The sequence below is a fragment of the Saccopteryx bilineata genome, chromosome 1 (genome assembly GCF_036850765.1).
Source record: "Saccopteryx bilineata isolate mSacBil1 chromosome 1, mSacBil1_pri_phased_curated, whole genome shotgun sequence".
Lineage (NCBI taxonomy): Eukaryota > Metazoa > Chordata > Mammalia > Chiroptera > Emballonuridae > Saccopteryx > Saccopteryx bilineata.
This window is the reverse complement of record NC_089490.1, coordinates 184,890,930-184,907,624: the sequence shown is the minus strand read 5'-3', so window position 1 is coordinate 184,907,624 and position 16,695 is coordinate 184,890,930.

Genomic DNA, 16,695 nt, shown 5'->3' with positions numbered 1-16,695 from the left:
ACAGCTAGCTTGTCCCTGGTGCTGTCATGACCTTCCACTGGATCCATGTTGTTCTGAACAGGCTATAGGCAACAAATGAAGGAGATTTGAAAAATAAAGAAGGTCTTACACCTGCCACATTGTGCTTTCATAGGCCCAGAACCTCAGGGGAAGCAGGACCAAGGGACAGACACAGCAAGAGGCCTAGGACCCAAAGCATGAAGTCCTGGTCTATGTGCTCTGGAGTCCCTGCAGCCTCCCAGGTCGTTCAAGCAAAAACCATAATCCTATCACTTGAAAAAGCTTTACTGAAATGCTGATTTTATATTTATGTAAATAAGTCTGGTATTTGTAAATTGGCAATAACTGACTGGAGAGCATTTCTATAGCGGTAAGCTTCACTGTGGTGTATTGGAAAAGAGACCCAGTGGCCCTGCCCCTGGCCAGGTAGCTCAGTTGGTTAGAGTGTTGTCCCTATACACCAAAGTTGCAGGTTCGATCCCTGGTCAGGGCACATATATGAATCTGCCAATAAATCCATGAATAAGTGGAATAACAACTTGATGTCTCTTTCTCTTAAAAAAAGAAAGAAAGAAAGAAAAAAAAACCCTAGACCAGGTATCAAAGTGTTAGAACCCTGATTTGTTTTGATGACCTTGGGCCTTTATGGCGCTGGGTTCTTCATCTGAAACATACAGCATTTTGTTTTGTTCTGTTTTGTTTAACACCCTACTCTTCCTTCTTGTGAAATTGTAAATAGAAACCTAATACATACAAGATTTAAAGCTGAGTTGAGATACTCACTGAACTTTCTCTTACAGCGGTTTCTGAACCACCCTTGCAGAACCCTAAAAATCAGAAAACCTTTGAAAATGATTGGATTATAACAGCGGTTCCTGGGCTCTGCTCCTACAATTTCTAGTTCAGCAGTTGGGGGGCACTGCCCAGGAATATGAATTTTAAATGTCCCTTCTCCTACTGAATGGTCCTGATGTAGACCTTAATGATTTAGTTACTTCTGAAAGTCTCTTTGGCTCAGTTATTGTAGCTTTGTGAAATTCCAGTTTGCTTATCTGTAAATATGAAGATTAAAATATCACCCTACTTCAAAGACTTTTTTTTTGTGACGATCAGATGAGATAATGTATACTAAATTGTGACTTTTAAAATGACATCTGCTGAAAGATGATTTAAATACTTGACAGACTATAGGATACTACACTATTCCAAAAATAGCTTCATGTAAAAATGCAATACAAAGAGGGTAAAAAAAGTAGTCTTTAACTCCAAAACTTCTATATCAAGATCTTCTAGAAAGACAAACTCTATTGGGTGTTCTGCTTCTGTTAACAAAAAGAAAGTGATTAACATGCAACCTAATTGATTAAAGTAGTATAGTTTTAAAAAGAATAATATTTAATTGTACAAGTGTTCTTTTAGGCATTTTTTTGTGTAGTAGGGGTGGGGGTAAAAATAAGATCTTCCCTATTAATGTTTCTATATCCCATAACAGATCTTCAGTGTCAAGAGGTAGAAGGTCTACAGCTGATTGTCACTGAGTATAAAGGACACTCTTCCTGTTGGATAAAAACATATCTATGCGCATTTGAAGAAGTTCAGCTCTAGGATATATTATGTCCAGTTTGATATTCAAAACAGTTTTTCATTCCAAAAGTCTCTGGGCCTTTATTCCCTCACCTATAAAATGAGTGTCCAGGTGATCTCTCTGTCTCTCACACTGAGCACACATTTCTGTAGTTCCCACCCACACCTGAGAGGGGATAAGCTACCCCAGAACAACTGTGTGGTCAGGAAGAGATGGAAGCTATTGTTTGACTCACAGTCATATTAAGCTTTATTTTTGTAGCAGCCAACATTCTGATGATTTTGTAGAATTGCTGATTTAATATGGTTATTAATTAGCCACACATCTGGAAGAAACACTAAGCCATTAGTCCCAAACCACCCCCCCCCCCCAGACCTATTGAGTAGAATTCTGCTGATTAGTCAGGTTTGGAAACCACTGCACAAGAGAACCATTTGTTGAAAACATAACTTCTGCTCATGTCAATTAATTCTAGTCAGTCCTTCACTCTCAAACACTGCTATAGAGTGTGAGTTTTTCTATGTATATATGCGCTGCAACCTGTGAGTGTGTGTGTGTGTATGTTTGTGGTTTGCCAATGGTGCAACCCACTGTTTTTAATAGTTCTAATAACTGTTCATACGTGGGTGTTTAAAAGCAAAATAGAATACATCTTGCTGTAATATATATAATATACCACTTGCTGCAACAGAAATCTGAATTTTCATCACATAATGGTGCCAACTTTCTCTTTCTAATGATAATTTCCTTTTGATTTAATCTCTACAAAGTAAAGAGCTTCTTGTAATTTTATAGCTGTGGAGAATAGAAGTATACAAACAAGTTAGGTCATATTCTATCTCAAAACAGAATCAAATGAATATCCTTCCAGGACTTTCCTCAATGTGCATAAGTTTCCGAGTCTACCCTACTTTAGGCGTATGCCAAGATGTATTTCTGCGTAACCCCCTAATGACACCACATGGTTGGTGCCGAGGGCTCAGTCATTCCTCCTCGCTCTAGAATTCCTTTGTAGATGGAGGGAACTAAGATTTTATAGGAAGTAAAATAGAAAAAGATGGAGAATAAAAAGCTGCTGTTGAAAGAATTTATTATACATCAAGGCTGTAAATATGTATTATAAAGGCTATAAATATAGAGCCCTCTTTAAGCCCTGGCATGTTGAAAAAAGGCTGATTTAGGACTTTTTACTACTTTCTAAAGTGCCTTTGAACAGCTTCTATGCTTCCTCCTACAGCCTGGACATCTTCCTTGCACCTGTGTTTTTGAATGTCTCTTACAACTGGCTTTTAAAGTGCTTTTTTTGGTTGTGAGACAGCTGGTAATCTTAACTTTTACCTCATTTTGTTCTTCTGAGCTCACTGTTTTGATGGCAACCCATGTCCAGCTCTGTTACTCTGATCCACTGCAAATGTGCCATGGGAATGTGAGAGTGTCCTTGGGTCTAACCAATGCTAAATCATAGCAACATGTCCTTGTTATGCATCACATATGTTATCACAAGAATCAGAAAGTAAAAGCTTCAATTGGAAATTTTAAAATACTATTTTCTGTAGCTGACTATCCTAGGGATGATGTTAGTAAAAACAGAAACACTCTCAAGCTAGCCTGAAAACAGGGAAGATAGTGCATGATCTTTCATCGAGGGCTAGAAAGTCAGATTTTTCCTCTCTTCTGCTCTGCTTGTCATTAGAGATTTCATGTCTTCAGCCAGCCTCTCTGGCTGCTAATTCCCAGGAGAGAGAATCTGACTCACCCAGGTGTCAGGTAATCAAGTCACGCTTCTGGGGGCTGGGCTTGGTGGGGAGCAGAGAGCACAAGACCTGGTGTGAGAGGGGGCTGGGCTTGGTGGGGAGCAGATAGCACAAGACCTGGTGTGAGAATGGGGCGGAGGTGACAATAGTTCTAGTAAATGACTATTGCTGCTTTTTGAATTTTGGTCTTAATATTTATTTTATATCTTTTTTCCCTAATGTACTTCCAAGATTAAAGCATTAAAAAAACAACAGATTAATTTGCCTGCTAGCATCCTTGTTCTACTATAATTATTTAAAATTTTTCCTTTGCGATGATAGGCTAGGCTTGGGCCAGACTGCCCCACATCCCCAGTAGCTGAGCCACTGTCGAATTGTTCAGCCTCCCGTGAAAGCTTCGTTAGCTAACAAAAGGCACCCACCAGAGAGTGGTGGGCGGGTGAAGGGGGGAAGCATGGGTTTTCCTTCTTCTTTTGCTTCCACAGTTACCATTTTTGTTGGTATCAGTGCCTTCGCTTCAGATCTCTGAGTTGGCCGCACCTCCTTCGATTTCTCATCTCCCACTTCACCTATGTAACAAATTCTTGGTCTTAAATTCCCTCTGGCTTAAATACCTACAGTGGTTTCAGTTGTCCTGTTGACTAAAGTTGAGACAGACTGATATCTGGATGCACCATCTGTTTAAGACAGTATGTAGACAATATGCGATATGATAGCATAGAACAAATTCTACTGGTCCCTTGTAATTTATAATATTAATCAACTTCTTAGAGCAGTTTTAGGTTTACAGAAAAATTAAGTTGAAAATACAGAGAGTTCCTCAGACGTCTCCTTCCTGCTCTCACATAGTTTCCTCTAAAATTATTTTGCATTCATGTGGCACATATGACAAGATTGATGAACAGATAGCGAGACAATACTATCAACTAAAGTCTGTAGTTTACGTCAGAGTTCACTCTTTGTACTGTACATACTATATGTTTTAACAAAGACATAATGATGTGAATCTGCCGTTACAGCATCACAGGAAAGTTTCACTGCTCTAAAAACCCAAGGTGTCCTGATTTTTCCTCCCAGGCCCCTCCTGACACTCTTGATCTGTTACTGAATCCATATATGTTTATTTCAGAATGACAGAGAGTTGCCATCCCAAAGCATTTCCAGATTGGCTTCTTTCACTAGTAATAAGCATTTAAATTTTCTCTATGTACTTTTGTGGCTTCATAGCTAATTTCCATTTATTGCTGAATAGTATTCCAGTGTATGAATGTACCACAGTTTGTTATCCACTCACCTATGGAAGCACACCTTGGCTGTTTTCAAGTTTTGTCAATTATGAGAAAGCCAGGTTATGTGTGAACAAATCTTTCAACTTATTTGAGTAAATACCAAGGAATGCAAGTGCTGGATGATGCACAAATGCTGGCTGAGTCTTAGTTCTATAAGTAACCACCAGACTGGCTTCCAAAGTGCTGTACCATTCTGCGTTCCCCCCAGCAATGAATGAGAGTTCCTGTTGTTCCACATCCCTGCCCGCCTTTCTTATCAGTGTCTTAGATTTTAGTCATTCTAACAGCATTTAAAAATTTTTTATTTGTTTTATTGATTTTTCTATAGTTTGTATACAATATTATAATAGTTATATTAGTTTTACATATACAATATAGTGATTTGACCTTTTTACACCTTACAATATGATGATAACCTAATCTTATTCTCTCCTGGTGGTGATAAGGTTAAATCAGTGGTTGTGTCATGGCTATTGGTGAATGTGTTTTGTTAGTCATTACTATAAGTTGTGTGGAAAAACTTGATACCTGTTTTTCTTATGGTTCCTATTGCTTTTTTAGGACACTTGTTCTTGTATTTTATTTCTTAATTGGTAGTAAAAGTAGAAATCAAGGATGGTGTGTGTGTGTGTGTGTATGTGTTTGTGTGTACATGAATGTGCATGTGTACTTAAGCAAGTACACAGTGAGAATAAAATATATTTCATATGTTTTCTTTAAGCAGTATTCCTATTTATGTTTCCTCTGGTGGATAGGTAGACCAATATGTCTAAATCATTATTTACTATGGTGACCTGTATCGCATGGAAAAGAGATAAGATTGTATTTTTTCACTATCTCTTTAGAAAATGTTTGAGAACTTAGCCTATCTTTGCAATGTCTCTCATGTGTATTTCTTCTGCAGCAACCTCTGCACAAGGCTTCATACCTCTCTTCATAGCTATCCAATACTCTGCTGAGTAGTATTCCTGCCTGAATTCTTTCATCCATTCACTCTGTGAATCAAATGTTATGAAGAACCTATTATGTGTCAGAAATGTGCTAATAGGCAGGGATACACTGACCAGTGAGCTATGACCTCTGCCATCACAATATTATATTAGAATGATATAGTGCAATATAGTATTATATATATTACAATATAGTATCATATTACAACATCATAGGAGAGGAAATTAAGCAACGATGTGATCAGAACAGAATTTGGTAGGTAAAACATTAGAAGTATCACACAATGACCATATATTTATTCATGAATAGCCCCAAGCAATTAGTTTTTGAGGGGAGCCGGGTTACTCTGCCAGTATTTTCAACAAAAAAGGGTGAGGATCTTAACCAAGTCATAAGCAAAGTCTTTACAATTATCTCAAAGTTTAGCTTAATAGGGCACAGTGAAGATCACAGCTGTTCAAAATCCTTCAGTGGATTTGCATTTTGTTAAACTAAAACCAAATGTCTTTGCTTGAAAATTAAGGCCACTCAAGTAGTGACCTTTGCCTCCCTCTTCGAACTTGTCTTATTTTATTCCTGCAAACATAATGTACTTCCTAATCAGAGTAGGCTATTCAGTGCCTCTCCACAGGCCCCCATATCTTCTGCTCATGTTCTCTGACTATAAAACTTCTCCTGATCTCTACTTGTCAACAATCTGAACTTTCCAGTTCAAATAACTGTACCTCTGTGAAGATTCTGGGGTCTCTCCACACATACGCAATCTCTGATTTCCTCAGTCCTGTAGTACCATCTAATTGTCTCTATATTTTATAGGAAGGTGATTACTGGCATAATTTGCATACTTGTCTAGTCCTCTTCATAGAATTTCTTGAGGGCTTCTCACCACAAAGGATCTAGCACACAGCTGTGGCCATAGCATAATCTTGATAATAATTGTTGAATCAGTGAAAAGACTAGTTCTCCCTCTCTGAATGCCAACTAGGTCTTTAATATTTGTGGTTGCAGAAGGTGTAATTCTTTGGGAAGCATAAATCTCACTGTTCCTCTGACCCAAAGGCCCAGATTTAACTGGGTGATAAAAAGCTACTCTCTCTGTTCTATAGAAAGAAGGAAGTCGCTGTTTAGAATATTGCTTGTTCTTCTCACATGGTTTGAGTCACATAGTATATAATATTCTATCAATATTCTGCATCTTGATCTAAAATTTAGGTACAATTGTTTCCCCCTCTGGCCCTTAGGGTTCTATTCTGTGTCTAGAGATTCTTGGGACAACGCAGAGGCAAGTCAGAAGTCTTCTCTGTTACAGGAAAAGTGAAGAGGGCTCCATCTCTAGGGGCCCCTGCAGGAAGGAAGCAGTGAACACACGGAGTCACCACACAGATATGTCAAAAATACCCACACCTGTGCTGGATCATGCATCCAAAAAACCATTTCTTGTGGTTTCTAAAACTCAAGTAAAGGTTGAGATGTGAGTTGACATGTGAGTTGTTACTGAACACTACGTGCCTGGAAATGTGCAGGGCACTTTCCCATGTACATATTATTACTTTGAAATAAACAGGCTACCATATTTCCCAGCGGGGAGATGGCTTGATGAGAGTCACTTTCGGGAGAGGCAGTTAATGGATGGTGGAGAACACAGAAGGGGACCCTGTGGAGAAGCTATATTTAAGGCAAGGTAAGAGGGAGACCTTGATGTGGGAGAGAAAATCATTAAAAGCAGTGCTCTCGGAAAATTCCCACAGCAGTGTTTTTCCTGCCTGGGAAGTTAACGTGATGGAGACCTCAAGAAAAGAGGGTCTGCGCTTGAGATGAGCGGAGTTCTCCTTTGACCTCAGCACCGTGTTCTCTGAAGCCTGTTATCAGCCATGCTGTGTCTGGCTTTGTGTGTTCTAACATTGAAGTTCAGCGCGTTCCACTCAGCTCTGAAAACAGATGAAAGGACCAGATGCACAGATGTAGAGGTGACCCAAGAGAGGGGATATGGGCAGGACAGGAGAGTCAGGACTCAAGGACTTAGAGCTTGAAGAGGGTCTTGAAGATGCAAGAGAAAAAGGAGTCAACGAAGAGCCAGAGGGCTGTGGGCCCAGATCAAGAGATGAGCACCGAGTCAGCTCCCGTCCTATTAGCAGAACTGAGTGAGTTGTGAGAATAAAGGTGTGCTCTTTGGAATCAAGGGCAGGGGAGCCTGTTAAGAATTTAGGAAGTCACAAGTTCCTTATCTTTGTTCACCCTTTTCCTGTTGCTTCCTTGATCTTTACTACCTTATGCACATTGCAGGCATACACTACAGATTAAGGGAGTGAGAGAAGTGGAATGACAAAGAACAGGCCATTGGAATGGATGGCAGAGGAGTCATTGTTGCCTCATGAAATCAGATTGCAAATGTGTTAGCTCTGGCCTGAGCTTGGTTTGCTGTTCTCTCTCCTAGGTGGTCGGTTGGAATCCAGATTCCCATTTCCATTTCTCAGACTGGTCTGAGCAGTATTGCATAGCCACCCTATGACCATAATTGTTAAGTAAAACATTCTAAATCTTTTGGACTCACTGTACAACCTTTTCATTTCCTGAACAGGCTTTGCATACAGTTTCCTACATTTTTGTAAATGCTTTGTGGACTGACGTTGGTAAAAGAAAACTCAAAGAGTGTTGAATGAAACGGAAGTATTTTGCACAGAATATTATATTTGACTTGCCTCTCCCTGTTATCTGGAAAAGAGACTACCTACAGACTAAAGGCAAATAGAGTGCAGGACTGTAGATCCTCAGATAAATATGATCTGCAAAAGGTCTGAATAGTCAACTCCGTGTAAAGACAGCCTCTGCAAATTAGACAGTTGGATTTCCCCCTGGGTAAGTGAATGTTGGAGGATATTTAAAATCAGGGTGGTGAATGGGATTGTTATTGAAATAAAATAAAGAGTGTGTACAACAGGAGTTTGCACTTGAATGAGCTACAGGGATCATTGGATTCACATTGCTCCTCACAGATGAGGAAAGTGAGACTACCTAGACAAGTGGAATCCAGCCAGACTCCTGTCTTATCCTGTTCTCTGGTTACCATAGCAAATTGCCGACCAACAACTCTGTAGTCCCTCTTCTCAAAAACCCTAAAACCAAATACTAAACTTTTCAAATGTTTCTAATCTTAAGGTTTAACATTTATTTTGGGTTATTAACACCAGCATCCACTTCTTGATGCATATATAGTAGAATGGAAAAATAAAGAACATGGTTTTAGAGCAAGATTGATTCACTGAATTAATGTTTACTGAAATCCTGCTAAGTGCCAGGCACTGTGCTTGATGTGTTAGGCCCAAGGAACTCAATTGTGAAAAAGACATGAGCCCTAGACACCAGGAATGTCAAGGATAGTAAAATTGGTGTCTTGTTGTCCTGCTTAGAAGCTTGACATTGGGTTAGTTACCTAGTTTCTTTGAATCCCAATTTCCTCATCTGTACAATGGGATAATAGTATATCATAGAATCACTGTATAAAGGTATGCACAAAAATCATAGTGCACAAGAGCTCAGTAAATGGTAGCAATTATCAGCTGCTTCATTTCACAGGACACCATAGCGCAGAAAGGCCAAGCCACACGCTCAAGATCGCACAGTTATTGGCAATGTGGTTTGTCCACATCCTTATTTAGATGGCTGGGACTCCCTAAGAATGCTCAAAGATGCACTCTTCACTTTATTTTATTGAATAACATCTTGTACAATAGCTGCTTTCTGTAGCATGTTTTACATTGCAATCTCTCGGAATGTGAAAGCAGATAACTGAATACCAAAGGTGATTTACCAGGTGTTAAGGGTGGGGGGCAAACACAAACCTAATATTCGAAAATTGAATCCTTCATCTCTTACAATAAAACTAACTTCAGCGGCCATTTAGTGCCTCCTCCCCATTTGGTCATTTGAATAAAGACTTTGTATTATTTTTCCAGAAAGGTAAGCACACTTGCGATTATAGAGCTTTCCATTTGAGAAAACCATGCATTATGGAACCCATGCAAATAGGGTGTCCTCTTCACACTAGCCTAGTGGGTTTGCTGCTGGGTAAAAGGTAAAGGAAGGAGAAGAGGTTAACTGGTGCTTCTTCAGTGATATTCAAATACTTTCAGAAAGATTGAAACTTAAGAGCAAATGAAATTTTAGCAAGTACTCATATCTTCTGTTATCCCCAAAGAAACTTTTTTTTTAGGGGAAAAATAAATTTGTTACCTCTTGCAGGACTATCAATCAGTGCCTTTGCTCTGAACCAAGGAGTGGAAGAACCCTCCTCAGCACCGTATTTCCACCTCTCTTCTTCTGCATCCTCATCAACCACATCCTTCTCAGGGCTTCCCCTGCCTCGATGTCACTGGGGAGCTTGTTACAATTGTAGATTCCTCGGGCTCATCCAGGCCAGCTGAATCTGATCTTCTGGGAGGTGATGTGGGGTGGGCTTGAGAGAACCCACAATTTATACAAGCTCTCCAGGTGACTCTCCCCCCCATAATAAAGTCTGAGAACAACAGCAGGTGTGTCTGTTTATTGTTTTAAACAGGCCCTTGTTTTAAACCAGTGGTTCTCAAACCTGGTTGCACGTAAGAACCACTTGGGAAGCTTAGAAAAACTACTGCTGCCAGAGTCCCAGCCTGCTGATCCTGAAATGATGGGCGTTGGAGAGAGCTCAGCCATCAGTATTTTCACCAAATGCTTTTCAGCTGCAGCCGGAGGTGAGCACTAGGGCAATCCTTTGGGATGTCCACCTGATGCTCTCATGCACCCTCCTCTCCCTGTATACTGCCCCCTTTCTATCACTTTCCAGCTTGCTGCTTCCTTCACTTGCCTGGTACATCCTTAATTCCTGACAGATGGGATTCACACACCGGCTGGCACATGAAAAGGAATACTGTAAAGCACAAAAAGCCGGAAGTCGCTCAGTATTTAAAATCTCTGTTGCTTGCTCATAACATCCAGGAAGGTTGTATTCTAGTCAACGTCCTGTAGTTCAAATGATACCCTTTGCACCTGGCTCGGTGATTCTGGTTATAGACTTGACACGCCTTAAAAATAAAACAACATGGTCAAGGCACATATGGGAGTTGATGCTTCCAGCTCCTCCCCCCCTTCTCTCTCTCTGTCTCTCCTCTCTCTCTTTCTCTGTCTCTCCCTCTCCTCTCTAAAATGAATAAAAAAAATAAAACAACAGAAAAAGAGGGATTGATCCTATTGCTGCTGCTGTTTCCATTTACTATTACAACACAGGGAGGGTCATGAGACACATTATTAGACCATATCCTTTATCTGCTGTCACCTTAGGGGGACTCTGTTAGAAGACTGGAGTAGGTCCATTTCCTTCATTCCATGATAGGTAGAGATTTATTTCCTCTTTTGAATTTCAGTGACCATTGTTTCCTTCATTATATTCATTTAATAAATATTTATTGGGCAGTTCTGCAATGAGAATAAATGATTTATAACCACAAGCAATACTATGAATGAATTTTCCTAACATAATGTTGAACCAAAGAATCCAGACACAAAAGCAAGTGTACAGTATGTTTATGTAAAGTAAAAGCTAATACAGCCTGACCTGTGGTCGCACAGTGGATAAAGCGTCGACCTGGAAATGCTGAGGTCGCCGGTTTGAAACCCTGGGCTTGCCTGGTCAAGGCACATATGGGAGTTGATGCTTCCAGCTCCTCCCCCCTTCTCTCTCTCTGTCTCTCTCTCCTCTCTAAAAAATGAATAAATAAAATTTTTTTAAAAAGCTAATACAAAATTAATCTATGCTGTTATAAACCAGGATTATAATTACCCAGGGGCATATTCTGCCTGGAAGGAAGACAATGGGAAATTCCTGGGTACAAGTGATGTTCTACTTCTTAATCTGGGTGCTGGGTACAGAGTGTGTTTGATTTGTGAAAATTTATCAAGCTTTCTACTTATGATATCTACATGTTTTGTGACTATTTCGTACTGCATTAAATATAGTTTAAAAACTATACAAAGAAAAGCTATGTCATGGACACTGTAGGACACCAGGGAGTCAGTGCTGACAGAGACAGACTGGTACTCTGTCCTCAGAGTACACGCAGTTGAGTAGGAAATGCAGGAATCTTAGAGCAAACACAACATTACAAGGCTTCCAGGGGAAAATGGCAGTTAAGAGACCTGAAGTGTGGGCAGGGGTTGGCTAGCATAAGGGGTGAGGAAGGGGAGAGTGGTCCTGGTAGCAGAAACAGCAGAGACATGGCTCAGAAAAATGAAAGAGGGAAGATGGGATGGAGGAACTGAGATGATTTTTCATGGTGGAGTATAGTAAGGGGGCCAGTGATGAGAGATGAAACTGGTTAGCTGAGCAGGGCCCAGATCAGAAAGAGGCTCTATCAGAAGTTGGACTACATAGCATATCGAGATATCGAGATCACTGAACAACAGCTGAAGGGAATATGGCAGGGTGTAGTCCTCAACAGATGTGGTTTTAGAAAAATTGCTATCGCCTGACCTGTGGTGGCATAGTGGATAAAGCATCATCTGGAACGCTGAGGTCGCTGGTTCAAAACCCTGGGCTTGCCTGGTTAAGGCACAGATGGGAGTTGATGCTTCCTGCTCCTCCCTCCCTTCTTTCTCTCTCTCACACACACTCTCTCTTCCTTCCCTCTCTAAAAATGAATAATTAAAAAAAGATAAATAAAATAGAAAAATTGCTGTCACTAAAGGGCAAGAGATAGATTGGAGCGGGCAAGTCTACAGGCTGGGATGCCTGCAATCCAGGCAAGAGATAAAGGAGGTTTAGTTATGATGGTGGTAGCAGGGTGGGGGAATGGAGTATTGAGAGGCATTTAGGGGGTGAGATCTGGTGCTAGATTGGAAGTGAGGGAAAAGAAGGGGCCGAGGGTATGCAGTTAGACAGATGGCGAATGCTGGCAGGAAGATGGCAAGGACAGTTCTGAGCACAGAGAGAATGAGACTAACTCCAGTTGAGAATTCTCTTACAAAGGCCTGTTCTCCTGCTCTGCCTCCAGTCCTCCCGAAGAGCAAGGGCTATTTCAAAACAACCTCATAAATGGTGAAATGAGATGAAGCTAGTAGGTCCATTCATTAAGCAATTTGAAGCAAGTCTCTTAACCACTGGGTTTCTCAGCTTCCTTCCCTGTAAATAGATGACAGTTAGCAAGCCCCACCTACCCACATGGAAAAATAGATGATAAAATGGAACCCTAGTTGTAATCATGCTACCTACATGCAAGGCGTTATTATTCTTGTTACTCTTTCATCATATCAAGTCTTGGAGAGCGTTTCCCAGTCATTTCTTTTACAACTGGTGTGAGATGAGGTAAAACGTCTCTGTTCTAACATCATATTCAGATTGAAGGCAGTTCTGATCCTGTGGGAAAGAACTGGGATCAGCCCTTACTTTATTTTTTTACCTTTGAGACGGGATCTTTCTGTTGCTGTGTTTGCCATTTTGGCATTCTGCCTCGACCCTATTCCTGACAAGTTGCTCCCTAGTTCCTGGTCCTCTTGGAGCTGCTCTCAGCAAGTGTTAGCTATACAACTGGCAGCGCCCAGGCCATGGGCTCTACATGCCGCCTTGGCCTGGTACCTCCTCGATGGGAAGACCAAATGACTGCCCACAGATCATCTCTCCCTGACTCCCTAATGAAGAAAATCATAGCTGGTGCTTTATGACTTACTCCCAAATTTTATTAGTCACGTGTGTAAGAAAATAAATGGAATTCTGTCTTAGATCATGTATGTTTTTAAATGGTCCCATTGTTTTATTTACAATTTAAGCTATAAATCACATAGTCAAAAATTACATGCATTAGCTGCCTAAAGTTTCTAAATTATGTTCATTATACGGCACATTTGGGAGGGAGAATCTGACTAAACTATATATCCTCCTAAGAGTTTGAAATAATTTTGTAATCATTATACACCACCATGGAAGTTCATAATTTTTAATTTAATTGTTTTTTGGTTTATTCATTTTTAGAGAGAAGAGAGAGAGGAGAGAGAGAGACAGGGGGGAGGAGCTGGAAGCATCAACTCCCATATGTGCCTTGACCAGGCAAGCCCAGGGTTTCGAACCGGCGACCTCAGCATTTCCAGGTCGACGCTTTATCCACTGTGCCACCACAGGTCAGGCGGAAGTTCATAATTTTTAATATTAGGCAAAATATAAATAACTAGTTAATAGATACATTAGTCATTAGAACTAATTCATATAGTTCTGTCCAAGATATAATAAATTAACTTGGTAGCTGTTGAATATATATTATTACATGGTGTTAGGAGAGTCAATTTGACTAAAGAATTTATTACATATTTAATTTCTTTTTAGTATCTCTGTGTATCCAAGTGCCTCCCTAAGTATTGAATTTGTGCCATGCTCAGAATTTCAGATCTATTTTAGGCTGTTTTTAAAAAAATTTTCTCCCATCTATCCTTCAATGCGTGAAGTCTTACCTGTGTCCAAATGGTTCTTAAATCCATCCACTAAGATTTTCATTGCACTGATTATATTCTTTATTTTTAGGATTTATGTTTAGGTGCTTTTAAAATCTGCTTGCCTTTGCTTTATAAATTATGTAATTTCCTTTTTTTAAAAAAAAACATTAGACCCATTGTAGGGTGCTTTTCTCCTGTGATTCTTAGGTTGTGAATTACGCTGTTTGTTGCATCAGCAGATTCTTTGCTGAGGTGGTTTGTTCCCTCCTGTGATTTTGACTGTGACCTCCTCTTCCTTGCAAATTCTATCACATGCCCCTGGCTGAGGGTCTCAGCATTCAGTGGGACCCAGCTTCTCCGAGACAGATGCTATCATACCTTCCCTTGTTCCTTCCTATTTTCAGACCTCCTTCTCTCCAAGTGGGGAGCGCTGATGGCCCTCATTTCTGAGCCTTGGTGCTATGGAACTGCGCTCTTTCCATTCCATCCACAGTGCTGTGGGAAAGAAACAGCCACATCTGAAAGCTTCAAGCAGGACTATTTTGAAACACAAGTATAAAAGAGAGTCCACTATGACCATGGGACGATTGCATCACTGTTCATACATTAATTCAGCACATGTATGTTGATCACATACTATGTGCTGGGCCCCCGCTGGTCACTGGAGACAAAAATCTGAGCAGGACTTCTCTAGTTGAGGAGACTGACAAGTGAGCAATAGTTAGATGTGATAAACAGTATTATGGAGCTATGACAAAATGTTCTCCGAGAACAGGTGATAATTATAGGAGTAGTTTATGGAGACTTGCTTAGTGCCAGGCACTGTGTTCACGATAGAATTTCAGTAATAACCCTGAGAGGCAGTTGACAGTGATAGACACATGTTAATATTCTCATTTCACGAATGAGGAAACACCGCTCATCCCGTGAACAGAAATTATATCCCTCGTAAGTGGCCGGACTGGTTTTTTTAAAGCGTTTATCTCCTGTCTTTCAACCACTCCTTATGAGAAGAAACTGCGGGGACTTTATAGAGGCGGTGGCGACTGAGCAGTGTTGTTAGCAAGTCAGTCTTTGGAAGAGAGAAGTCGTAAAAGCATGCAGAGGACCTAGAAATGAGAAGCAGCTAGCTGTGATGGGGACAGAGGAGATATGGAGCAGTATAGACAAGGAGTGGAAGATGGGTCTGGAAAGGTGGAATGGGGGCGGGGTCCTGAAGACCTCACAACCACCACGGTCTCTGGTCCAGACCACGTGGGACTGAAAAGTGCAAGGATTGGGGGATGGAACGGAAGCTATAAAGTGAAGGTATTAGCATCACATATGGATTCTTTACTCTCTCCTGGGTGCTGGTCCAGGAGAGCGCCCCTCAAAGGGTGGGGGGTCCACTCGCCGCCCTGGCAGGGTGTTTGCCCTGCAGACACGCCCTGCCTTCCAGCAGCCAGACCCTCACTGCAGAGCAGCTGCTTCCGGTTATTACCCAACTCCACCTCAGGGGTTCAACCAGCAACTCTTTCTTTTTTTTTAAATTATTTGCATGGTTGAAGTTTGCAAAGAAGAACACTCCACACACTACCAAAACCACCACCTCAACTGATTCCGGAGAGGACACGCTCTCTTTAATGACTCCAGGCGACCAGGCTAAAAACACAGTAATAGCGCTTTGGCTGACAGTTCGGTGGGAGCCAGTGACCTCACCCTGGCTGCGTATTGCCTGTTTGGGTCTCACTTACATAGAAACATCTCCCTATAAGGCACATCACTCAAGTAATGCGCTGCATTTGGATGGCTCTTTCAATGCCATAGTGACAGTTTTTCCGCTTTGTATGACAAATAATGTTGTGAGGCATGTGTGTGTGTGTGTGTGTGTGCGCGCGCGTGCGTGCGTGTGTTCACAGATTTCTCTGCTTTCATAGTATATATTTTAAATAAAGTGAAAACTTAAAGAGCCGTTACTTCCCATGGCCTTTTGTTAATGTAGAATTTCCCTTTCAGGTACGTGTACAACCTGACTAAACACCGGGTACTGGAGCATATTATTTCGCTTGAAATCCCAATTGCAGTGTTTTGTAAGTCTCGCAGGTTTAGTTGAACCTGTGCTTGGGTCATGCTCACCGTCAGCACGGCTTTTTATTGCCATGCTGGATAACCACTAAATTCTTCTATTTATTTCCATTTTGCCAATTAGCTTAAGTTGTTAGTGCAAATTTATATGTCCTGGTTCTTCCAAGTCCTTGCCAATTACTTTGGAACATTGAACACTTAACTGTGCTTGCTCTGGGGCACCAGCAATGAAACAGTAATTAACTGAGATAGTTGCCTCTTTTTCTTAAAAGCTAGAGAATGGGATTGTATTCCAATAAACAGGCTTAAAGCAATATAATGGTAACCCTTTGATTGCAAGTTTTTAATCATAGCTTACACATAATTTTTTTTACATTAGTTAAACACTACAGAAATGAAGATAAACCAAATTATGGTTTGTTGGAAATAATAAAATGCTAACAGATCAAATCTGGCTTGGCTCAGTGATGCTCTACAATTTACATGATGTTTTAAATGAATCATAAAATGTTAATCAGGCAGAAATCTTGACCAGAAATCCAAGTAATCTGATTCAGTCCTGTGAGAGATATAAAGCAAATGGAATTTTCTTTTCTAATTA